We start from the raw sequence: 25,236 nt of genomic DNA on the forward strand, positions 1-25,236 counted from the left end.
GGGTTGTTAGTAGGGTTGTTAGTAAGATTGTTAGTAGGGTTGTTAGTAAGGTTGTTAGTAGGGTTGTTAGTAGGGTTGTTAGTAGGGTTGTTAGTAGGGTTGTTAGTAGGGTTGTTAGTAGGGTTGTTAGTAGGGTTGTTAGTAAGGTTGTTAGTAAGGTTGTTAGTAAGGTTGTTAGTAGGGTTGTTAGTAGGGTTGTTAGTTGGGTTGTTAGTTGGGTTGTTAGTAGGGTTGTTAGTTGGGTTGTTAGTTGGGTTGTTAGTTGGGTTGTTAGTAGGGTTGTTAGTAAGGTTGTTAGTAGGGTTGTTAGTTGGGTTGTTAGTAAGGTTGTTAGTAAGGTTGTTAGTAGGGTTGTTAGTAGGGTTGTTAGTTGGGTTGTTAGTTGGGCTAGCTGGCCAATGCCTAGTGTTGTCTCTGATGTGCAGTGTGTGCAGTAGCGCACTGGTGCAAATTGAACGTGTTCCCCCGTGGGTATTACAAGGCCCAATGCCCTGTTACCCGTGAAGACGATGCGTTATGCTGGTTGTTGTTGTTGTTGTTGTAAATCTTTTTGTGCCCAGAGACAGGCCCTATAGCCTTGAGCGAGGCAGGAAGGGAGAGAGGGAGGAAGAGGTTACATCCCCATGATGTGCAACCAAGCAACTTTTTCAAGAACACTACCGGTCTACCTCATACTCTACGTCTGTATCCTACTCTATGGAACACATTGGTTCAGGTCTATCCTACTCTATGGAACACATTGGGTCAGGTCTAGCCTACTCTATGGAACACATTGGTTCAGGTCTATCCTACTCTATGGAACACATTGGTTCAGGTCTAGCCTACTCTATGGAACACATTGGTTCAGGTCTAGCCTACTCTATGGAACACATTGGTTCAGGTCTATCCTACTCTATGGAACACATTGGTTCAGGTCTAGCCTACTCTATGGAACACATTGGTTCAGGTATAGCACTGTTGTGGAGGCTACACACAGACTATCCAATATGACAAAACAAACACACTCAACCCTGTCTCAACTGTCACACAGTAAGCATTGCAGCAGCCAGAATTAAAAGAGGAGGATGAGAGAGGAGAGGAGAGGAGAGGAGAGGAGAGGAGAGGAGAGGAGAGGAGAGGAGAGGAGAGGAGAGGGAGGAGAGGAGAGGAGAGGAGAGGAGAGGAGAGGAGAGGAGAGGAGAGGAGAGCGGAAATAGGAGAGAGGAGAGAGGAGATTGAAGAGATAGAAGAGAGGGGAGAGGAGATAGAAGAGAGGAGATAGAAGAGAGGAGAGTGAGAGGAGAGTGAGAGGAGAGAGTAGAGGAGATAGAAGAGAGGAGAGAGTAGAGCGGAAATAGAAGAGAGGAGATAGAAGAGAGGAGAGTAGAGATGAGATAGGAGAGAGGAGATGGGAGAGAGGAGAGAGGTGAGAGTAGATAGGAGATAGAAGAGAGGAGATAGGAGAGATAGAAGAGAGGAGAGAGGAGAAGAGAGGAGATAGAAGAGAGGAGATAGAAGAGAGGAGATAGGAGGAGATAGAAGATAGGAGAAAGGAGAGAGGCAAGAGTAGATAGGAGATAGAAAAGAGAGAGGAGAGAGGAGATAGAAAAGAGGAGAGAGGAGATAGTAGTATCATAAACCACTTAAAGTACTAATCCAGCCTTCTCCTTCAAGCAGACACATTTCCCCCAGCCCAGTCTGATCTCCCAGCTTAGTGTGTGTGTGTATGTGTATGTGTGTGTGTGTGTGTGTGAGATGAGAATGATGATGGTAAAGTCATTACATTACGCAACCCCAACCCAAACCACCACATCACTTCCAGATGATTAGCATGGTTAGCCTGCTGCGGCTGATTACACAAGAGGAAGACTCAGTGAAACGACAAGAGCTGTTCTGAAGAGGAAAATGATTTATAATGGCAAGCAATCGATTAAAAAACAAATCTGTCTATAAATACATTTCTACATCTAGAAATCTGTATCAGTCAGTTTGTAGCGCCGTATACCCATCCAACCATCTACCCGTCCATCCATCCATCCATCTACCCGTCCGTCCATCTATCTACCCATCCATTCGTCCATCTACCATCCATCCATCTACCCGTCCATCCATCCATCCATCTACCATCCATCCGTCCATCCATCTACCTGTCTACCCATCCATCTATCCACCCATCCATCCATCTACCCATCCATCCATCCATCCATCTACCCATCCATCCATCCATCCATCCATCCATCCATCTACCCATCCATCCATCCATCCATCTATCTACCTCCATCTATCCATCCATCCATCCCCATCCATCCATCCATCTACCCATCCATCTACCCATCCACCCATCCATCTACCCATCCATCCGTCCATCCATCCACCCATCCATCCATCCATCCATCCACCCACCCACCCACCCACCCACCCACCCACCCATCCATCCATCTACCCATCCATCCATCCATCCACCCATCCATCCATCCATCTACCCATCCATCCATCCATCTACCCACCCATCAATCCATCCATCCACCCCATCCATCCATCTACCCATCCATCTACCCATCCATCCATCCCCATCCATCTACCCATCCATCCATCTACCCATCCATCCATCTACCCATCCATCCATCTACCCATCCATCTACCCATCCGTCCATCCATCCATCTACCCATCAATCCATACACCCATCCATCTACCCATCCATCCGTCCGTCCATCCATCGCGCCAATCCATCTACCCATCCATCCGTCCATCCATCCATCCATCTACCCATCCATCCATCTACCCACCCACCCGTCCATCCATCCATCCACCCATCTACCCATCCGTCCATCCATCCATCCATCTAAATCAAATCAAATTGTATTTGTCACATACACATGGTTGGAAGGATGTTACCCATCCTTCCAACCATCCATCCGTCCATCCATCCATCCCATCTACCCATCCATCCGTCCATCCATCCATCTAAATCAAATCTTATTTGTCACATACACATGGTTGGAAGGATGCTACCATCCTTCTAACCATCCATCCATCCATCCACCCATTCATCTACCCATCCATCCATCCATCCATCCATCCATCGCTCAGTCCCACACAGACTCTCTCTCTCTCTCGTAACATGGGACCCCTCCGTCCTGCGGTCTTTCTCTCTCTCTCTTGCCATAGCAGTGGAAGGCCCATGGCTGTTGTGTCATTGCAGCGCCATACTGTACACACACACATTTTATCCACCATTAGCCAATGTTCAGCCAAGCAAACATCCTACCACATCCCTACTCATCCACTCAGAAAAACATGACTCAAACCCTGCCCCCTGACCTTTACCTCCATATACAGTGTGACAACAGGGAGGTCACCATAGGTCACCCTCCCACAGACCACACCCCTGGCCTCTAGCAGTAGGACAAGGAAAAGAGGGACCTATTTTTGCCAAACGGGGGCTGACTGGAAACTTCCTGTAATAACAGAGATGAGGGTAACGGTCTATTGGTTGGACTTGAGAGCCTGAACACATGGCTAACCCATTAGCATCCGGTACACGGGGGAAACAGCTTTGTTTTTTTGCGCTGAGAAAATATGGCTGTGTCCCAAAGGGCACCTTTTTGGTCAAAAGTAGTGCACTTTAAAAAGGGAACAGGGTGCCATTTGGGACGCATCCCATTCCGAGACGACCTGAGATGTAATCCGAAAGGCCCCGAGACAGGCCCGGTGATAGAGTGCCGAGCAGTGGAACGGATCCCACAGAGAGAGCAGGTTTCAGCTCACTCCGAGACCAACACATGAATAAGAGTGATGAGAGTCAACGACATCCTGAGGACAGTCACCATAGTGTCCCTGCATCTTGACCATCACTACGCCTCTTGTTCCTTGTGTGGAGACACACACATGGGCGTACACACACACACACACACACACACACATCACTCTTGAGACTGCAGGATCTTGTCGGAGGCCTGAAGGTCTTGTGGACCAGAGAAGGAGCCCCTCCCTCTGCTTCAGCAGCAGTGTGTGTGTGTGTGTGTGTGTGTGTGTGTGTGTGTGTGTGCGGACTGCGGAGTGGAGTGTATTTTTAGCCCCTCTGCAGCGGCAGAGAACAACTATTCCCCCGAGGACGCTGTGCGCTCCAGTGATCTCTCCATGGGGGGTCTGAAGGAGCGAGGGAGAGGGGTGGAGGAGGAGGAAGAGAGAATATATATTTAAAACCAAAACAAATGGACGGAATCTATAAGAGATACCACGGAAACCTGGGGCCAAAAGCCCCCCACTCTGCCGATAACACAGGGCTGAGAAGTGTGTCTGTGTCTCCTCTGGTTTCCTATAGAGCACAGGGCTGTTGTTCCGTTCCACTGCAGTAGTGTTCACATGGCTGCACTGCTGGAACAAACAGAGTCCCCTCTGTCTTCTCTCTTCCCACACACGTGTCACTGTCTCACACACACACCCTGTACCTACTATATCCAGGAAGAACATCCAGTACAGTAGAAGCTCTATCTAGTCTGAGCTGGGGGCACTCCACTTGAATTCACAACCAGTTCAAATGCCCATCCTTGCAGAGAGAGCTGGGGATGAGGTGTAGGGGGTTGCGTGTAGGGGGATTGGGGTGTAGGGTTGTAAGGGGGATTGGGATGTGGGGGTTGGGGTGTAGGGGATTGTGGTGTATGGAGATTGGGGTGTAGGAGAGAGAGAGAGCGAGAGAGAGAGCGAGAGAGAGAGAGAGAGAGAGAGAGAGAGAGAGAGAGAGAGAAGAAAGAGAGAGAGAGAGACCGAGAGAGAGAGAGAGCGCGAGAGAGAGAGAGAGAGAGAGAGAGAGAGAGAGAGAGAGAGAGAGAGAGAAGGAGGAGAGAGAGAGGGGAGAAGAAAGAGACCGAGAGAGAGAGAGCGCGAGAGAGCGCGAGAGAGAGAGCGCGAGAGAGAGAACGAGAGACCGAGAGAGCGAGAGACCGAAAGAGAGAGAGACCGAGAGAGAGAGAGAGAGACCGAGAGAGAGAGAGAGAGAGGAAAGGAAGGGTTTAGGGGGGACCATCCTGAAGTCTATCAGCTGTGTCCCACACTTACACATGTCCCACACTTACACATGTCCCACACTTACACATGACACCTGTATAGCCTCTAAAGACATTGGGAGAGCTAGAGGTGGACAGCCACTCCCTCTCTCGGTAAAATACCTTCCCAGACACACAGTGTAGAGAGTAAACTAAGCAGCCCCATCATCCAGACTAATGTGACATGCCTCCCTGCCATGCAGAGACAGAGAAAACGATGTGAAAAGAGGTCATGACCGAGATTCCAACCGTACAGATAGGGGTGTATGACACGTCAAAGGACTGTTTTGGTTCACATACGTTGAAAAGGGAATTATTTTTTCATGAGGGCGTTGTCAGCCTTTGTCTGGGTTTGGGGAGGGGGTGAAACTCCCCCTTCTACCCCTCACTCACTGTCTGTGCCAGGCCCACACAGACAAACACCCTCTCTCTTTCCCATCAATGATTCATGTCAGGAAAGGCTTTGGTTCCGTTTGGGGGAGGTTAGATCTCCAACCTCAAGACAGAGATGAAGAGCCCCCACAGCCCCAAGCCACATGGCTGCAGTTCTCCCAATCTGACCCTATAGTATATCAACATGCCACCCCTGACCCACGACACTAAAATAACCCACTAGTGGAGCCTTATCACAGACAACGAGCAGGGCTCTGATAGCCAGAATAGGCTGTTGCTGTTGTCATATCAGTGTGTTAGAGAGGGTTGCCTCCTTTAGCCTCACCCCCCCCCCCTCCTCCTCTGGTAAACGTGCCTGAGATGTCTGCATCTGCGACACTACCCCAAATCCAGGTCACAGAGAGGGGTGAGTGTGTGTGAGGGGGTGGTGGGGGGGGGTCTCCTAAATCATGTGTACAGCACTCAAATAAACTCAAAGCCATTCGTCTTGTCGGGCAGCCAGCCAGTCACCAGCTAGTACAGACGCAAGCCAACAGCCAGCACAGAAGCAAGCCACCAGCCAATAGCAGCTGCGTTTCCATGAGGATACCAGATGTGATCTCACTGATACAACCCGTGTGAACGAAATACCGTGGCATGTCTTATCAATGACTTTGTGTTGTTTTCCCGCAGAAAACACTAAGTTGTTACAGTATTAGCCCCCGATACAGGAGTCAACAGCCATGTGCAAAAGTCAACACGCACTCCGAGCGCCAACAACCGTACACATAGTTGAACATGTGAATCAACTCTTACAACCCTTAGCACACAGGTCACACTAGCATCTTGGAAAACACCAGTGTAACACGAACCCTGACGCCAAGTCTTCACACATTCAAGGCTGAAGAGGATTCTGGTGTTCAAAGTCAATCAGAGGTGAAGACAGGGCAGGGCTGAGAGGGAAGGGGGAGAGAGAGCCCGGTTGAGAAATCCCACACAAAGGCCTTGCTTGGCCGACACACCCCACTGCAAACAAACAATAGCCCTCATGTGACCCACTTTTTCCTTAGTGGACCTATCAGACGAGGCCAAGCTCAGGGCAGGGCAGGGCAGCCACCACTTCAGGAGCACCAAGTCTTTCCCGTGTCAGAAGTGTGTGTGTGTGTGTGTGTGTGTGTGTGTGTGTGTGTGTGTGTGTGTGTGTTATTAGGGAAAGCAGCATGTGGTTTTGATCATCCTCAACACTCTGTCCTCTGATTTCCTCATGTTCAGCGTTCTGCATTCAAATGTTGTTTTTTATAGGTGAAACAAACAGTCCACATTACTTTCCAGGATGTCCCTGAATGTTCTGCAATAGTGGGTCTAAATCCAGGCCTGCTGGCTCGAACTCACTGTTGCACACAAACTTATGAAGCGTAGTCACACCCGTTCAAACAACACACAACGTCACCAGCACTGCTCAGCCCCACAGCAGCAGGCTTTTAACACTGTCTCTGTGCTCTCCTCTGTGTTACAGTAGGTCATGTGCACATGTACATACACAACCACACATACATGGTCACTCTCAGAAACACACAAACCCTCACACCCATACTCCCACCTTCAGGTTGGGCTTGACATGTCACGCCCGGTTTTAATGGAATGCATTAGTAACAGAACTCATAGCTCAGAGACACAGGCTGTCTACATTCCACGAGCACACACACACACCCACCCTCTAAGGAACAGAGCCAGAGGTGAGGGGTGATGAGGAGGGGGGACTACACAGCCGGTCTGACCCCTGTAGGGTGAGTGTCTGCACCCCTACACACCCCTCTATCCCTCTCCCTCCTTCCCCCACCAACCCTCCTACACTCATTTCAACTCAATATCCTGCTTTACATATAGAAGCTTCTACTACAGTACCTTAGCCTTTCAGCTCCGCTCAGTTAACTGTCTGAGTTCTATGGACCAGAAATGCTGCCTACCACTTTGTGCTTTTTTTTTCTCTGCCACCACAGACACACACACAGACACACACACACACACACACACACACACACACACACACACACACACACACACACACACAGTCCTTACAGTCAGGGACAGCAGGCGGAATAACTGAATCAGCCTCACACCAGTGGAAGAACTGTGACATCACTACAGCCCAAATATGGCACACCATGCAGGAAACAGGAGTCACAGCATCTCTACTGCTTCTTACATCAACATACTCTGTCAGCATGGACAGGGGAAGGTGAGGGGGGTGTTGTATGCCTGTTTAAACACCATATCCCAACACTCCAATCAGTGTCCTCTCGGCCCTAGGGATGCTGGGATATGGTGTTTAAAAAGAGAGTCTAGGGGCCTTGACTGTTTACAGAGAATAAAAATACCTGTAAGAGAACAGTGTTGTGTTGGAACTGTGAGCCAAACACTATAGCTTAATGGTGTTTTACTGGCATGGCAAGTTGGTTTTCCTCCCAGTTTGGCCTTGGGTCTAAAAATGCTACATAAAGTGGCCCGTGTCGATACCAATCCATCCGCAGGCACAGGAATACCTTGATATCAATAATGCTTGATGGTTATAGCAGCAATTACATTCGATTTAACCTTCAATGCACACACTCCACACACCATTTAGTTGAATGGATTTAACCTGGACGCCAGCATTAAGCTTCTTACTGGACATCACTGTAAATGGTTTTGTTCTTCCTCCTTCAGTGATGATGCAGCAGCTACCATGACTACATACACATGACCACACACAATCTCAGAAACACTTCTCCCCCTGATGACAGGACAATGTCTATGTTCCCTCAGCCATATGTTCCCTCAGCCATATGTTCCCTCAGCCATATGTTCCCTCAGCCATATGGTCCCTCAGCCATATGGTCCCTCAGCCATATGGTCCCTCAGCCATATGGTCCCTCAGGTCCCTCAGCCATATGGTCCCTCAGCCATATGGTCCCTCAGCCATATGGTCCCTCAGGTCCCTCAGCCCTATGGTCCCTCAGCCATATTCTCCCTCAGCCCTATGGTCCCTCAGTTCTTTCAGCCCCATGTTCCCTCAGCCCCATGTTCCCTCAGCCCCATGTTCCCTCCTTGATGCACAGGTATTTTTGTGAGTTAATCCACTGTCACCCTATGTTCTCTCAGCCCCATGTTCCCTCAGTTCTCTCAGCCCCATGTTCCCTCAGTTCTCTCAGCCCCATGTTCCCTCAGTTCTCTCAGCCCCATGTTCCCTCAGCCCCATGTTCCCTCCTTGATGCACAGGTATTTTGGTGAGTTAATCCACTGTCACCCTATGTTCTCTCAGCCCCATGTTCCCTCAGTTCTCTCAGCCCCATGTTCCCTCAGTTCTCTCAGCCCCATGTTCCCTCAGTTCTCTCAGCCCCATGTTCCCTCAGACCCATGTTCCCACCTTGATGTACACAGGTATTTTGGTGAGTTAATCCACTGTTTTATAGATGACTTATAGATGTAACTTCATGCTATTCTTCTGTAATATTCTTCTGAAATATTTATAAAATGTCAAGGTCATAGTGATTGAACATATTCAGTAAGTCCCATATACAGGCCTACACTTACATGTTTGTGTTGTAGATGCTGAAATAATCCACATTTTCTACATTTGTGTCAATTTTGATACAAATTGTTTCAGTGGGTACTGGGGGAAAATAGGGCTGAGGGAACATAGGGCAAACCCCCTGGTGACAAGAGAATTGCAGCCTGCCAAGAGTGCCCAGTAATTCATCAATGTAACCACATTTCCATACAGAACTGTGAGTCATACACGCTTCTCACTATGTAGCAACAACCAATCCATATCAGCTCCACTGATAAACAGCATGCTAAAAAACATCATGCTAAACATCATGCTAAACTGCATGCTAAACCAGCATGCTAAACATGGCCCACTAACATACATGAGCTCATAAAAACCAAGGTTGCGTCTCAAATTGCAACCTATTCCCTATGTAGTGCACTACTTTTGACCAGGGCCCATCCAAGATGGCGTAGCAGTTAGATGTCTTTGTCATTGTCCTGTCGTGTCCCTTGTATATATCTTTTTATATCCTTTTCTAAGCATGTTTAAAAAATATATTTTCCAAAACCTCAACTTCTAAATACTCTCCTGCAACCCACCTCACCCAATGTGGCGTGGATCTGCTTTTTCTAAAGTATTTATATTTACTTTGGATCTGGAATCCCTCAACTGAAGCTAGCCAGCTAACTAGCTACCAGCTATCAGTCAGCAAACCATTGCTAGTGGTCATCAGCTAATCTTAGGCTCAGAAAGCCCTCGCCAGTTCGTACAACGTGACTCAAACCAGAGCATAACGGACCTATTTTTCTCTCCATATCCCCGGATTCCTACCGCAAACTCTGAACCTTTTCATCTGGATCTTCGCAACTAGCTAACCGCAATCCCGGATGACTACTCCTGGCTAGCGTTTTTTATCCCGGAGCAAACTCCAATTAGCCTGAAGCTAGGCCGGCTAGGGCTCCTGGGCTACCACCGAAGCCCACTCCTGGGCTACAATATCCAGACCCCTTCCAATATAATCTGCCCGGGGATTTCAACAGGCCCCTCAGGCGCGACCTCCGCTGAAGGCCCATGCTGCTAACCGTGGCCTGCTAGGTATCTAGACCTACTTGGAACCCTACTAATCCACGACTGGTCTATCGACGTCACCGCACGATGAGGCAAAAATAGACTTTCCTCCATCGCGATGTCCCCCAAAGGCCCTTCTGCTAACTTGCTAGCCCCGGTCTGCTAACTGCTAGCTTGCTAGCCCCGGTCTGCTAACTGCTAGCTTGTTAGCCCTGGCCTGCTAACTGCTAGCTTGTTAGCCCCGGCCTACTAACTGCTAGCTTGTTAGCACCGACCTGCTAACTGTCTGAATCGCCGTGTCCCCAGTCAGCCCAACCACTCACTGGACCCATATGTTCACATGGCTACGCATGCCTCTCTCTAATATCAATATGCCTTGTCCATTACTGTCCTGGTTAGTGATTACTATCTTATTTCACTGTAGAGCCTCTAGCCCTGCTCAATACGCCTTAACCAACCATGTTGTTCCACCTCCTACATATGCGATGACATCACCTGGTTTAAATGTCTCTAGAGGCAATATCTCTCATCATTACTCAATCATCATTACTCAATGCCTGGAGATCTCCCTCACTAGCTTTAAGCCCCAGCTGTCAGAGCAGCTCACAGATCACTGCACCTGTACATAGCCCATCTGTAAACAGCCCATCTATCTACCTCATCCCCATACTGTATTTATTTATTTATCTTGCTCCTTTGAACCCCAGAATCTGTACTTGCACATTCATCGTCTGCACATCTACCATTCCAGTGTTAAATTGCTATATTGTAATTACTTCGCCACCATGGCCCATGTATTGCCTTAACTCCCTTATCTTACCTCATTTACACTCACTGTACTCACCTTTTGTTTTCTTTTGTTCTACTGTATTATTGACTGTATGTTTTGTTTATTCCATGTGTAACTCTGTGTTTGTTGTATGTGACGAATTGCTGCGCTTTATCTTGGCCAGGTCACAGTTAGAAATGAGAACTTGTTCTCAACTGGCCTACCTGGTTAAATAAAGGTGTTCTCAACTGGCCTACCTGGTTAAATAAAGGTGTTCTCAACTGGCCTACCTGGTTAAATAAAGGTGTTCTCAACTGGCCTACCTGGTTAAATAAAGGTGTTCTCAACTGGCCTACCTGGTTAAATAAAGGTGTTCTCAACTGGCCTACCTGGTTAAATAAAGGTGTTCTCAACTGGCCTACCTGGTTAAATAAAGGTGAAATGAAAAGAAATCAAAAAGGTCTCTAGTAAAGTAGTGCACTATATAGCTGGGTAATAGGGTGCCTTCCCAACCCAGTCTGGCATGTCAGTAGTTCAATACAGCCTTGCTGCTTGGCATTCAGCTCTGAGTAAGCCTGGAAAACAAACAACTGCTCTCGAGGAGAGAGAGAAATTAAGTGACCTCTGCCGCAGCCTCCCGTTAAGACCTTTTCCTCCGCCTGAGAGGCATGGCATCAGCTATCAGGGCCCTGGGCTCCAAAACATGACACACATGAAAGAATGAAACCCTCCATTACTGGCTAATTTCTTTACATAAGAGAGCCGCTAGCTACATCAGGCTACACAATACCTCATCTCTAGGCTCTAGGATAGTGAACAAATACACACCGAGAAAGAGCGACTAACTACTCGCACATCGTTACAACACTGTGCATGGCCATAATATGACATCTGAAATGTCTCTATTCCTCTGGAACTTTAGTGAGTGTAATGTTTACTTTTATTGTTTATTTCACTTTTGTTTATTATCTATTTCACTTGCTTTGGCAATGTAAACATAGTGTAACGACCCTGGGTTTATAAGCACGGATATCGACTCTGCCGCTTGAGCATGTTTTTGGGACACAGCCGAGGGTTCGAGACCTGCTCCCTGCCTGTTTCATTACAATATGTTTCCCATGTCAATAAAGCCATTTGAATTTAATTGAAAGAGAGAGAGAAAAAGAAAGAGAGAGAAAGAGCTAGAGATCAAAATAATATACTGCTAATCTGAGTAGCACTTGGTGATTGATTTAGGCCTTGGTCCTATGGGAAAAAACTTCTGCCTTTCAGTCCTAAGGCTTACCTCTGGAAACCAGCAAGCCCAAGACCAGCTAACTGCATCCTGTACACAGCACACCCAACCTGGTTTTACTGTCAGAGTGGGTGACTCGCCAGTCGGGCTGGCACAATTACCACGTAACCAACGGTTATGGACGAAGACTGTCATGAAAATACAATAACCATCGTAAGAGTAGAAAAGACGGGATGGCTGGGCATTCGTGCGGTTTCGCACTCCACAATGCAGTGGCAGCACACACAGAAATAGAATGAATAGACTGGTCTTGGCACCTCCTGACAATTTCACAGGTAAACCTATGGGTACACTTGCAATAGGTCCACACTGCAAAGCATGGAGCCTGCCAGATAAGTATGCTAACGAGCGCAAACTAAAATAAGCTCTAAAGTTATTCATATATAGGTAGGAGCTACCGAATGTCATTTGGACATTTACAAGCGAATATGAACGAGAAACATTGTGCAAATGAACAAAGTGTTGATGCATGCAGTACGGTCTCTTCAGCAGCATGTCTACATGCTGTGTCTGTGTGGAGTCTGGAGTCGCTAGGGCAACGGGCCTGCCTGCTAGGAGAAGAGGGGGGAGGAGCAGACCACTGCGAAACAGAGAGGAGAGAAAATGCAAGGAAATCAAGATCGCAGTGGCAGCTGTACAAATAACTAATCCAAAGGGCTTTGCCTTCTCAAACAAGGCAGAAAGCTAACACAATATGATGCCCCGTCTCCTTATTAATCCAGCCACTTACTTATATAGCAAGTTAAAATAGGGGTCATGTTAACGCATCATCCTGTGTTTTTCACGCAGGAAAGAAAATATCAAAACACATAAGCAATATCTCGCTGCACAGATCTAAAATGCTTCTTATTTGGATTTCTACTCGGCATCAGACATATCGATCTTTAGTTGCACTTCTAAACTCAGATGGGCATTTCATCAGCAGACCGCTTTTCTCTGGTACTTTTCTCGATGTTGCAAGATTGACTTTCAGCATTCTTTCTATGACAGGCCTAAACATTTGAAAGATGATAAGACCTTGCTTTTTCATTGTAAGCTCATTTACTTGTTTGGCTGCCAGCCCAAAATTGTTGCACTACTGCTGTCATCTGATGAAAATGAAGCTCTTTTATGTCGAATGTATTGCGCTAATTAATGTACAGTATTTTCTGTGAAAGAAATCTTGTTGTTGCACATCCCTTATCACTCTATCGAAGCAAAAATGACACTGTTGACGTTCAATATAAAATGCAAACTTGGTCAATACACAGCTGGACTCACCTGCTCCCGCTTTCTCCTGTTGTGCTATTTAAAACAAACACACAGCTGGACTCACCTGCTCCCGCTTTCTCCTGTTGTGCTATTTAAAACAAACACACAGCTGGACTCACCTGCTCCCGCTTTCTCCTGTTGTGCTATTTAAAACAAACACACAGCTGGACTCACCTGCTCCCGCTTTCTCCTGTTGTGCTATTTAAAACAAACACACAGCTGGACTCACCTGCTCCCGCTTTCTCCTGTTGTGCTATTTAAAACAAACACACAGCTGGACTCACCTGCTCCCGCTTTCTCCTGTTGTGCTATTTAAAACAAACACACAGCTGGACTCACCTGCTCCCGCTTTCTCCTGTTGTGCTATTTAAAACAAACACGACTGGCTCAACTGTTCTGGGGAACTAAGTAAGATTGATAATGTAAGAAAACGTGCCATATCTGCGTTATCTACTAAGGCAGTGCACAAGTTTACTGCAGGTATTTACTTTAAAAAAACTAATATTAAAACGTACTGAAAAACTTCAACTGTATTTACGGTATTAACTACAGGATCGGACAGACATATCTGATATGGGCAGAAAGCTTAAATTCTTGTTAATCTAACTGCACTGTCCAATTTACAGTAGCTATTACAGTGAAAGAATACCATGCTATTATTTGAGTGCACAAATTTGAACTTGAAAATATATTAGTAAACCAATTAGGCACATTTGGGCAGTCTTGATACAACATTTTGAACAGCAATGGTTCCTTCGAAAGTCTAAAACTTTGCACATACACTGCTGCCATCTAGTTGCCAAAATCGAAATTGCGCCTAACCTGGAATAATACATTAAGGCCTTGCATTTCAAAGATGATTGTATAAAAATAAATATATGCATGTTATTTTCTTTGTATTATCTTTTACCAGATCTAATGTGTTATATTCTCCTACATTAATTTCACATTTCCACAAACGTCAACGTGTTTCCTTTCAAATGGTATCAAGAAAATGCACATCTTTGCTTCAGGTCCTGAGCTACAGGCAGTTAGATTTGGATCATTATAAGCGAGGTTAAAAACCATCTTGTGCCTATTTTCAACTAATATTTTTTCCCCTCATCAATCTACACACAATAACCCAGATTTTTAGAAATTCTATCAAATGTATTAAAAATATAAAACATAAATACCTTATTTACATAAATATTCAGACCCTTTGCTATGAGAAATTGAGCTCAGGTGCATCCTGTTTCCATTGATCATCCTCAAGATGTTTCTACAACTTGATTGGAGTCCACCTGTGGTAAATTCAATTGATGGGACATGATTTGGAAAGGCTCACACCTGTATATATAAGGTCCCACAGTTGACAGTGCATGTCAGAGCAAAAACCAAGCCATGAGGTCAAAGGAATTATCCATAGAGTTCCGAGACAGGATTGTGTCAAGGCACAGATCTGGGGAAGGGTACCGAAACAATTCTGCAGCATTGAAGGTCCCCAAGAACACATTCTTAAATGGAAGAAGTTTGGAACCACCAAGATTCTTCCTAGAGCTGGCCGTCTGGCCAAACTGAGCAATCGGGGGAGAAGGGCTTTGGTCAGGGAGGTGACCAAGAACCCGATAAACAGTTCCTCTGTGGAGATGGGAGGACCTTCCAGAAGGACAACCATCTCTGCTGCACTCCACCAATCAGGCCTTTATGGTAGAGTGGCCAGATGGAAGCCACTCCTCAGTAAAAGGCACATGACAGCCAGCTTGGAGTTTGCCAAAAGGCATCTAAAGGACTCTCTGACCATGATAAACAAGATTCTCTGGTCTGATGAAACCAAGATTGAACTCTGGCCTGAATGCCAAGCATCATATCTGGAGGAAACCTGGCACCATCCCTACGGTGAAGCATGGTGGTGGCAGCACCATGCTGTGGGGATGTTTTTTAGCCGCAGGGACCGGGAAACTAGTCAGGGTCGAGGGAAAGATGAATGGAGCTAAGTACAGAGATATCCTTGATGAAAACCTGCTCCAGAGCGCTCAGGACCTCAGACAGGAGCGAAGGTTCACCTTCCAACAGGACAACGACCCTAAGCACGCAGCCCAGACAACGCAGGAGTGGCTTTGGGACACGTCTCTGAATGTCCTGGAGTGGCCCAGCCAGAGCTCGGACTTGAACCCGTTCGAACCTCTCTGGAGAGACCTGAAAATAGCTGTGCAGCAACGCTCTCCAGCCAACCTGACAGAGCTTGAGAGGATCTGCAGAGAAGAATGGGAGAAACTCCCCAAATACAGGTGTGCCAAGCTTGTAGTGTCATACACAAGAAGACTTGAGGCTGTAATCGCTGCCAAAGGTGCTTCAACAAAGTACTGAGTAAAGGGTCTGAATACATATTTGTATACGTGATATGCCTAAAAACCTGTTTTTGCTTTGTGGGGTATTGGGGTATTGTGTGTAGATTGACGAGAGAAAAAACAAACAATTTAATACATTTTAGAATAAGGCTGTAACGTAATTTTTGGGGGGATTAAGTCAAGGGGTCTGAATACTTTCCAAAAGCACTGTATATATTAATGTCATAGTCACCAGTCATCTCCATTACACTCAAAAGTTACCTCAACATCAACCATTAAATTCTAGCTATGGCTAGATATGCTAGCCATTCTGTCTGTTTTAATGTTAGCATGCTAATAGCATACCCTGTACACAAAAAAGTATATTTTTAACGGGTATGCAGTAGGTTGATGACGATATCACCAACATATGTTGTATCAGACATTTCAAGCAACATTCCCAGCTAATGAGAAAACAGGCATGGGGTTTCATTTAAGAGAATGAATAAGATTTAACAATGCAACCATGGGGCTAATTCGTATGGGCGCCAACAGCTGATTTTGAGGGATTTTTACATCCGTATCCCAGGCGAGGGGCGTGGCCACTGTGAAACTTCATTCTGTGAGGAACTATGGCTGCCTGGTATTTAGATGCAATAATTTCCATTGTAATGTAGAATGTTAAATTCTATTAACAGATGTGGCTCATGCAATGGAATGGAATTTTTTAAATGTCGGTTGTGTTGAATCAACGAATCACAACACATTTTTTTGCACATATTTTACTTCCTGCTTTGTTTCCATGGGTACACTCGCAATAGCAGCCAGTCCACCCATTATCAAATCAAACTTTATTTGTCACACGCGCCGAATACAAGTGTAGACCTTACCATGAAATGCGTACTTACAAGCCCTTAACCAACAGTGCAGTTCAAGAAAGAGTTAATTATGCCATCATTGACTTGAACGAGGACGCCCGTTCTATCCATTCTATTTCTATGTCAGCACATGCAGTCAGGAGCGGAGGAGAGGATAAAATGCGTTTAAAAAAAATACAAGTTTATCAGGCCAATTGCCGTCATCCAAAATTCAATGACTGTCACATCCCTACTCACCAGAGCTCCAACCATCCACCCACACTTGCCCTGTCTGAAATAGACTGCAGCGATTGAATGCCACTCACACCCTACATACAGCAGATTGACTGTGATGCTCTTCTCTCTTCTCATGGACTCTATTTTAGGGCACTGGCTGGTTCACAACAGCTTTTTTCAGTAGTTCCTCTTTTCACAGCAACAAGGAGAGTGAACAACTATTTGTAATTGGTGTGTGTGTGAGTGTGTGAGTGTGTGTGTGTGCCGTCCTGCCCTTCCCTTCACATGCACACATCATCCAGAGAGAAAAGTGTGTGAGTGACAGTTCATCTGCTTGCCTACTCCTGGACCACTGCATTGTGTGCCTGACTGATTGACAGCTTGACTGACGGAAGGGCAGACTGGACCAGGAACGGAGATGCAAATCAATGTCAACAAGTGGAGACAAAACCTGTTAAAAACGCAGCAAACAAAACAGCCATTTCGGGTTTCTAACCAGACCAGAAATAGATGACCAAAAACACTAGCAGCTCTCTGTGAATCAGATGGTACATAGTACGTGGTCAGAGAGGTGGAGACAAGTCTCAAGTCAGTCCCAAATGGCACCTTATTTCCGAGTGCACTGAAGTAGTGCACTATATAGGGAACAGGGTGCCATTTGGGGCATAACCTTGGCTATCACCAGTGGCGTGTCAATGAGCTCTATAGGCCTAACCTTGGTAGTAAGTAAGTCTAGAGGACACTGCTATGGATTCAGCAGTGTCGCCAGCACAGCTGCACACAGTCAGTGGCCCTGTGCCCGGTCTCCCAGTACAAACACAAAGACAAAGACATACACACACACCTGTTTATCCCATTGGGTGTGTGTAGCCCTGGGAGTGAGGTAATGAGGGGCTCTGTGTATCGGAAAAATCGCATTCAGTCTCTTTATTGTGTTTTCACTGAAGCCATTTTACCTTTGGCGGGTAACTCAATTCATTATGCACAATCGTGTTAGAGTGAATCACTAAAAGTTTCCATTGGTTTTGGTTTTATTTTTTGTTTGTTTTTCTTTCACTGTATGATGGAACACAGATTCCACTCAGCCATCGCTGAGGCCACAACAATACTTAAACCACATCAGGAGACATTTTGAGGTCTGGGAAAAATCTGAGTGTACTTACTCTTTAATTTATGTGTGCACCCAGCTGTTGTTAAGCAGTGTTTCTGTACCGTAAATGTGATACCCACTCCCTTATGAAAAAAGATTGCAATCAGAGTGCAGTATAACTGCAGTACACTGCATTATAACTGCAGTTAGAGTGCAGTAGAACTACAGTATGCCGCAAATATTGTGTCCAAAATAACACCGTATTTTTACTGCAGTAATTACTTCATCCAAAATACCACAGTCAACTGCAGTTACTGCAGTTTCAAAACAAAAATAATAATGATATAAATCTGCAAGGTAAGCATAGAGCAACATTAAATTACGCAATTACATCCCAAATGTTGTAGTTTTGATTGAGAAGGTTTTTAAGAAAGCCTTTCTATCTACCAGAAGACTGTTAGCTAGCGTCATCGCTAATGGCTAAACAAAGTGGTAGATGCCACGCAACGCACACACACCGACAGGGGCAGTCTCGTTGCCTCTTCAGAAAGTTGCAGGAAGTACCCGTAACTGGTGCATTCTGTTCATGTCTTATGATAAACTTACGTAGCCTGGTGGTTAGAGCGTTGGACTAGCAACCGAAAGGTTGCAAGATCAAATCCCCGAGCTGACAAGGTACAAATCTATCGTTCTGCCCCTGAACAGGCAGTTAACCCACCTAGGCCGTCATTGAAAATAATAATGTGTTCTTAACTGACTTGCCTAGTTAAATAAAGGTAAAATAAATGTTCAATACATCTAGTTGATTCCCTACTATGTTCAATACATTTAGGAATATTGTTGAATTCTGTTTTAATGTCTGGATTCCTTGATTCCGTCCACTTTCTCCATTTCGCCGATTTTATAGGGCCCTCCCTAAACCTAGCAATAGCATCCAAAAGGTTAAATTAAGTAGATGGGCAAATGCTAAACCTTCCTCACAGCCTCTGGTCACCCAAGGTTTAAGAGGATATGACCTCATTCAGAGGAACTGGGCACATTTCTAAGGGACAGTTTTATAGAGGCATCTGACAGGAGACTTAAATAATCAATAATACGCTACTACGAATAATGTCTCTGGGGATGTGTCCCAAATTGCACCCTATATCTTACATAGTGCACTACTTTTCCCCCGCGAGCCATATAGTCCCTGGTCAAAAGTAGAGCACTATAAAGGGAATAGCATTCCATTTGGGATGCAACCTGGGCCTGGCTGCAGTAAAAGCATCTCCATCCATCCATCTCTGACCCTGGGTGAAGATTAAACACCAGCCCTTCACTTCCCTCGTTCATTTTTGCTTTCAACACACCTCCAAGGTTACCTTCAAGACAACCCCCTGCTCCCCTCCTCCACCCCTGTCCCATATCAGCTAAATACATTCCACACCACACTGGGGGAGGCTACTTGTGTCAAATAACACTGTTATGAATATGGCTGGGAGAAACGAAAAACTCAGCACTGCAGAGACTGCAGAGAGAGACAGAAGGGAGAGCCAGAAGGAGGGTGAATGTATAGGTGTGGGTATTTGTGTTACCGTGTTGTATTATGTGGGTGTAGAATAGATCAGGGGGTTCCCAAACTTTTTCATGCAGGCCCCCCTTCCAACATCCCACGCCCCCTGCGTTTGCCTGCCACGTCTATTTCTATGGGCACAAGCACTGTTCATGACACAAACTGTTCACACCCCTCTTGTTGGCAGAGAGAACATTTTGCAAGTTTATAGCTTATTTCCTGCAATTCTACACATTTGTGTTGATGTGATATCTGAATGACTCAAACATGACAAAATCAATGGGTTAAAAAACCTTGCAATAAATTCTAGCTGACATGGGCTAGTTGATCTGGACATTTCTGGCAAATAATAAACAGCTCTGTAAGGTCTGCCATGACTGGCACGACAAGAGGAAGACTGCTGATGCACTACCCGATTTCACAAATGCACCTTGTGCATTCTACTATTACACATTTCAAGAGTAAGTTGAATGCCGGACTGAGTTCCTTAAAAAATAAATATACAATACCAGTCAAAAGTTTGGACAAACCTACTCATTCATTCAAGGGTTTTTCTTTATTTTTTATTATTTTCTACATTGTAGAATAATAGTGAAGACATCAAAACTATGAAATAACACATGGAATCATTTCCTTCTTACTGCGTTTTTGAAGCCAATTAGTTGTGTTGTGACAAGGTAGGGGTGGTATACAGGATATAGCCCTATTTGGTAAAAGACCAAGTCCATATTACGGCAAGAACTGCTCAAATAAGCAAAGAGAAATGAGAGTCCATCATTACTTTAAGACATGAAGGTCAGTCGCAAAAACCATCAAGAGCTATGATGAAACTGTCTCTAATCAGGACCGCCACAGGAAAGGAAGACCCAGAGTTACCTCTGCTGCAGAGGATACGTTCATTAGAGTTAACTGCACCTCAGATTGCAGCCCAAATAAATGCTTCACAGAGTTCAAGTAACAGACACATCTCAACATCAACTGTTCAGAGGCGACAGCGGGAATCTGTAAGGACAGACGCTGGGAGACGACAAGCAAGTACAGGGAGTGAATATTTAATGAATAAACAGACAGGAAACAAAACACGAACAGCGTCTGGACAACGTATAACGACATTAACGCTGACTCGGGAAAGAAACTGAGGAAGTGACCGATATAGGGGAGGTAATTAATAAGGTGATGGAGTCCAGGTGAGTCCCATGAAGCGCTGATGCGCGTAACGATGGAGACGTGTGTGTATTGATGAGCAGCCTGGGGACCTTGAGTGCCAGAGAGAGAGAGCGGGAGCAGACGTGACAGAATCAGGCCTTCATGGTCGAATAGCTGCAAAGTAACCACTACTAAAGGACACCCATAAGAAGATGCTTTTGCCAAGAAACGCGAGTACTGGACATTAGACCGGTGGAAATCTGTCTTTTGGTCTGATGAGTCATGATGTGTGTGCATAGCTGTCACCAAGGCAAAGGGTGGCTACTTTGAAGAATCTGAAATATAAAATATATTTTGATTTGCTTAACACTTTTTTGGTTACTATTAAACAGCAGTTTTCCTCTTGTACTACATGATTCTATATGTGTTATTTCATAGTTTTGATGTCTCCAAACTTTTGACTGGTACTATATATATATATATATATATATGTGTTTTTGTCCAATTATACGCACCACAGTTTGGGAACCACTGGAACAGATGAATGTGTAAGAGGGTATCCTGGGGTGATATTGAGTGTCTGGGACTAGAGCCTAACGGGGATATAGAAGATAGAAGTTGGAATGTGTGTGTGTGTGTGTAAGGAAAATGTGGCGCTGGACATTTTGGCAGCATTTTAATTTACCAGACATTTGAGAAATTTAACAGACCCACGGTGCTCAGAATGACAGAAATCACATTTAGATTATGGTAATTCATCTTAACAGAACATGTTTGAAGATGTTACAATAACTGTCCACATTTACTTTTCCTCAGCCAACAGGACGAGTAACGAACAGCAAAATCCCTAGCCTTTGTCAATCTACTATCCCCCATAGTAGAAAAGTTGACCCATTCCATTGGTTAGCTTGTCGAGAAAGAATTAGCTTATTCCAAACAGACTCTGGTACAGTTTTGGACCTATAGATACCAAATTCATACAACCAGTAGGCTACATTAAAAAAACTTTAAGCAATGAGGCTGATGCAACAGTAGAGGAACGTTTAGCTTAAAATGTTGATAAACTATTATTTCTTCACAGTATAAGCTCAGAAATGCACACAAGGCAGTAGGCTGCGTGAACCACACATGCAAGAGGTTTGATGTGACAGAGATGTTTAGAAAGAGGGGAGCTCTAAAGATGCAACAACTAGCATGGGTTGCTAATACGACTAGGACTGTGCCTTTAGCTACTGGACAATTAAAAATAGTTAATTGGAAAACCAATAGAACCCGTGAGAAATAGGCTCCTGGTTTCAATGGCATATAAAAGTCTTAATTGCCTCTGCGGATACGGTTGGATTTTGCCTAGGCTACTTTGAAGCAAGGTAAAACATTCCTCATAATATGTAGTAAAACGTTCAGGTTTCAAACAATTAAGTAGCTATATGTTTTCAAAATGCATACTGCCTCCAGCTCATTGCAAAGTGGTATGGAACGCACTGATGACGCCTGCCTTCCATTACCTACGCTTAAATGGCAAATGGGAAGTACACTTCAATTACCAATTGAGAAATAAAAATAGTAGCTATTTTTAAATGTGGCCATCAAAACTGGTTTAACACGCGATTACATTTTGAATTGTTGCACAATGATTGGGCTTATAAAATTAAATGTTTCCCTCCAGCAGTGAAACGTGAGCTGTTTGAGTAGCTGTAGCAGCAGATCTGTCACGTCCTGACCATAGAGAGCCCCTGTTTCTCTATGGTGGAGTAGGTCAGGAAGTGACTAGGGGGTAGTCTAGTTTAATATTTCTATGTGGGTTTCTAGTTTAATTTTTCTATGTTGATGATTTGTATGATTCCCAATTAGAGGCAGCTGGTAATTGTTTGAGGAAAATATGCACGTTTCTCAACATATACACTGACTTTGAAAAGGGATTGCGTGACGATTAGCTTAGCAACCGCGTGAAAACGTGAACGCGATTGGTCAACAGTCTGCTGGGTAGGGCATTATACATTCCTACAAACATTCGATTCCTATCTCCTTTCTATAATATCTCTGGCAACGCCACCATGCAATGCACCCTGGGCTAAAGTGGCAGACAAAACCATCTGTTAAATTACACATTACTCCAGGTAGGAATACGGCAAAAATATGATCAATGGCTCATTGGAGAGAAGACATCCTCTCGAGTTATAACATCGGCCAGTATTGAAATCTGACAAGTATGATAGACGTTTTCGCTATCTAAAATCATATTCCTATTCATTTCCAGTGTAGTGAGAACAACTTTATCACAGTGCTACGTCATACTACTTACGATCATGCGCTAGTCGGAACTGGGAAACTCAAACATTTCCGACTTGCTCACTACTTGTTGTTATAAAGGTGCCACAGTCAACCAGTAAGCAAGACGGAAATGTCTGTGTTTCCTACTTCCTACTAGCACGTGAACACAGCATTAGCCACAGCTGTCAGGCAACTTTCTGCTTTTGAGAGAAGTGGGCTCCAGCGTCAATAATGGATGACCGGTCCCTGTGCCTCCCCCTTGGGGATAGACTGTGTGTGTGTGTGTGTGTGTGTGTGTGTGTGTGTGTGTGTGTGTGTGTGTGTGTGTGTGTGTGTGTGTGTGTGTGTGTGTGTGTGTGTGTGTGTGTGTGTGTAAGGGACAGGGAGGAATGTGCTGTATGGAGAGAAGAGTAGAGCTAACAGAACATATTTGTTTCTGTCCTTGGAGAAGTACAAAGGAAACACAGCTAGCTGGCTATCTATCTCTCCCAGCCACTGTTCTGCTGCTCTGCCTTGAGCTAAGCCATTTCTAGTCTATTAAAGCGAGCCAAATTAAGGAGATGTGCCTTGACAATGACATGTGAATATATGCTAAACTAAGTAAGTGATAGAGAGAGAGCAGTGGGAGATAATGGAGTGTAATGGCAATGTTCAACTGAAAGTCCATTACATCAACACACTCACCTCGAAACCAAACAGTCTTACTAGTGTGCTGGTCCTAGATCTGGATAGAGTTTGCGCCTAGGCCATTGCTGTGTTTGAGACCACCTAAAGCCAGACCAATTCAAGGCCAAGACCAGAAAAAAGAGTCCGAGTCAAGACCAAGACCGCAGGGGGAGGTGAGACCAAGTCAAGACCGAGACTGGCAGGGGGACACGGGGTCCGAGACCAAGTCAAGACCGAGACTGGCAGGGGGACAAGGGGTCCGAGACCAAGTCAAGACCGAGACTGGCAGGGGGCCAAGGGGCCCAAGACCAAGTCAAGACCAAGACTGGCAGGGGGACAAGGGGTTAGAGACCAAGTCAAGACCGAGACTGGCAGTGGGACAAGGGGTTAGAGACCAAGTCAAGACCGAGACTGGCAGGGGGACAAGGGGTCCAAGACCAAGTCAAGACCGAGACTGACAGGGGGACAAGGGGTATGAGACCAAGTCAAGACCGAGACTGGCAGGGGGACAAGGGGTACGAGACCAAGTCAAAACCGAGACTGGCAGGGGGACAAGGGGTCCAAGACCAAGTCAAGACAAGACAAGGGGTCCAAGACCAGTCAAGACCGAGACTGGCAGGGGGACAAGGGACTGGCAGTCCAAGACCAAGTCAAGACCGAGACTGGCAGGGGGACAAGGGGTCCAAGACCAAGTCAAGACCGAGACTGGCAGGGGGACAAGGGGTACGAGACCAAGTCAAGACCGAGACTGGCAGGGGGACAAGGGGTACGAGACCAAGTCAAGACCGAGACTGGCAGGGGGACAAGGGGTACGAGACCAAGTCAAGACCGAGACTGGCAGGGGGACAAGGGGTTCGAGACCAAGTCAAGACCGAGACTGGCAGGGGGACAAGGAGTACGAGACCAAGTCAAGACCAAGACCAGAAAAATGCGAGTCCAATTCAAGACCATTATTTTAATTTTGTAAATAACCACCGTAATAAGAGTTCAAAATATCCAGTATTTCTGTGTTCATATTTCAGAACATGTGGATTCTTTAGACATTCAGAATAATGAAAAAATACATTCGGAGGGAAAATAGAGTCAATCTACAAATTATTTCTTACCCTAACACAGTGGGGAACAATGGGCTTCCTACGCTTTTAGAGAAGGCCGACAGGTCACTGCGCAATAGTGAGCAGTAGTTTTCCTACGGTCTAGCTAGCTAGCTTTTGTTGTTGGCTAGTTTGCAGCAGGTGTTATCAAAGAGGTCGTTGTTGCTAATTTGTTAGCTTCTCCCTTTTCAAGAATAACTTCAAATGATCATCATCTGGTGAGTGGAACTGTGTTTTTTATTACAGAGTGCTTGCTGTTGTTAGCCATCTCTTTGAAAATAACTTATGTTTGTGAAACATTGTTCCATTTAAAATGGAACTGAAAGCATTTTAGCAACATGAAATCTCATAGAAATCTGTTCATATACACCTCCAGGAAGAGTATGACACTTTAAAAAAAAATGTTCTGACAAGCGACCACTTAGATGTGGTCATTTACATAATTTGGTAAATTCTTAGAATGTTTAGGAATTACGTATTCGAAGGCATTTGTGAAAATTCTATAGTAATATAGAGTGGGAAAGCGGCTGTGCACTTGGACAATTAATAGACACTGCAGTAAATAAAACCACCTGTCTTGTCCAGGACCGTAGTCTACACAGACCGGTGCGCTATAGCCAATCAGAGCTACAGTAGACCTTTATACAAACAGGTAACACGGGCCTTCCATCACTCACTTTGAACTGGACTGTGTGTTTTCAGG

The 25,236-nt window shown here is 45.3% G+C and overlaps 1 protein-coding gene across 2 annotated transcripts in view; it reads right to left on the minus strand.

The window, feature by feature from the left end:
* Window positions 1–25,236, minus strand: part of LOC112230927 (breakpoint cluster region protein) — a 127,304-nt gene that overhangs the window by 64,010 nt on the left and 38,058 nt on the right. The window lies entirely within an intron of this gene.

The sequence above is a fragment of the Oncorhynchus tshawytscha genome, linkage group LG33 (genome assembly GCF_018296145.1).
Source record: "Oncorhynchus tshawytscha isolate Ot180627B linkage group LG33, Otsh_v2.0, whole genome shotgun sequence".
Classification (NCBI taxonomy): Eukaryota; Metazoa; Chordata; class Actinopteri; order Salmoniformes; family Salmonidae; genus Oncorhynchus; species Oncorhynchus tshawytscha.